Here is a 1,875-nt window from a genome sequence, read left to right on the forward strand (position 1 = left end):
GGGGGGGCGTGGGGACCCTCCGGGTAGCTGCCTGAGCAGCCCGTGCAGACGCCGCAAGCAGAAGAGCCCACCGGCCTGATTCAGGTGCTCCGGTCTCGTGGTTTTGCTGCATCGGTCTAAAACAAACGCAAGAAACAAAGAGGTGGATCAGGTTAACGCACTTAGTTCGGGGTACGAGCGGTCAAAGGTCGCCTGAGTTCTGGGGTACGAAGACTCACGGCAACTGAGTCCCATCTCACTCCCCACGGTGTGGTTGTCACCCCCAGAATGGAAGACGAGCCAGGGGGTCTGCACCCGGAAGCTGCCAGGGCCACGCAACGGGGCAAATGAACCCGGCTTTTACCTGCGTGACCTCGGCACAGGACTCACGGAACAGAGCCAGAGTGACCAACGAGAAGCACCTTTAGGACGCCTGGAACTTGAAGCTCACTCGATCCTTCCATCCTCCTCCTCTGTGTTTAGCTCGCATTCTTAATACATCTCACAGGCCTCGTGAGTTGCTTCTTCATATCTATGCCTCGTTTCATCTGTCTCTTTATTCGTGTGGCTTTCCTGTTTTCTCCATGACAGAATTGAATACTCTTTAAAAAAAAAAAAAAATACAGCAGACACACAGAGGATCGTAGGGTGGTTGGGAGAATTTGATGAGACTGGGGTGGAAGGTGTTTAGTACACAGCCTGGCACCGAGCATGTGCTCGTACATGTTTGTGAGCAGTGGCAGTCACATCCAAGGGAAATGGGGGGACCGGGAGAAAAGCAAAATAGGGTCCTTTGATCCAGGGAAGGAACCGGTTGGAAAGAGGTCCCACTCTAAGAGCAGACATTGGGAGGAGGAATTTGGGGAGCTGAACAGATGTCTGAAGGGAGGAGAGAAAGGGAACCCAAGGGAGGAAGGGGTTCTCTGCGCAGCACCTGGTCCCCAAGTTAATGAGGGGAGGCTCCTGGCCCGCCTCCCAGGAGGGCATACATTTACATAAGATCCTTCATCTGCATAGCATCTCAGCTAATTTACATACAAATGGAAACCTGAGCCCTCCTCAGCCTGACCCCTCCTTACACCTTGGCCAAAGGGTCTGGGGAAGGGCAAGAAGGAGGGGTGAATCGCAGGATTTGGGGCTCCAGGAAGCAAAGGGAAGTCTGGAGTAGACTCCCCTTGTCATTGACCTTCCATGGCTCCCTGTTGCTGTCAGGAGCGTGAGCCACCTGGACCTTCTCAGACGTTATCGCTCACACCTACCCACTGCTCCCCCACTCACATATGCCCCCCCTCTTGTGCCTTTGTGACTTTACTACTCCCCTTACCTGGAATGTCCCATCCTATTTCCCCCTCACTGTGACAAAGCTTGCCTGTCCTTCAAAGCTTGGACATCTCAAAGGGTTCTAAAAAGTGTTCACACACACCACCCCCACCACCACCTTCTCTGCCCTTGGAACTTTATAGGAAGCTGTGCCTCTTCTGAACTCATACGGATTTTATTAGTAAAAATTGTTTGGTTGCAAATGAAAAAAAAAGAAGTCAAAAATTTGTGAAAGTGAAAAGTTATTTACTCATATAACCGGGAAGATCAAAGGCCGATTCCTTCAGGCATAGCTGGATCCAGGGGCTCAAACAGGTCTTTTATCTCCAGTGACCCCCACACTACCAGATTTCTCCCCTAGCAACCTGGCCATCCCCACCAAAAGAGGATGTCTCTTTCCAATTAGTTCAAACGAAAGCCTCAGGGCTGATTGTCATTGGTCAGGAATGGGTCTCACCTGGTGGCCAGGGGATCAAATGCTCTGATTAGGCAGGACTGGGTCAGGCTCATTCTGAGCCATAAGTACTGAGTGTAGGAGACTCCCCATATGAAAAATGGGGTGGGGGAGCTGAAAGA

General features: G+C 51.6%; 1 long non-coding RNA gene across 1 annotated transcript; it reads left to right on the top strand.

Moving 5' to 3' along the window:
• Window positions 1-25: 25 nt before the first annotated feature.
• Window positions 26-510, top strand: LOC107195668. The gene is made up of 2 exons (XR_001516874.2): window positions 26-151; window positions 267-510. It is a non-coding gene; the product is annotated as an uncharacterized LOC107195668 (long non-coding RNA).
• The last annotated feature ends 1,365 nt before the right edge of the window (window positions 511-1,875 follow it).

The sequence above is a fragment of the Pteropus alecto genome, unplaced genomic scaffold, assembly GCF_000325575.1.
Source record: "Pteropus alecto unplaced genomic scaffold, ASM32557v1 scaffold194, whole genome shotgun sequence".
Classification (NCBI taxonomy): Eukaryota; Metazoa; Chordata; class Mammalia; order Chiroptera; family Pteropodidae; genus Pteropus; species Pteropus alecto.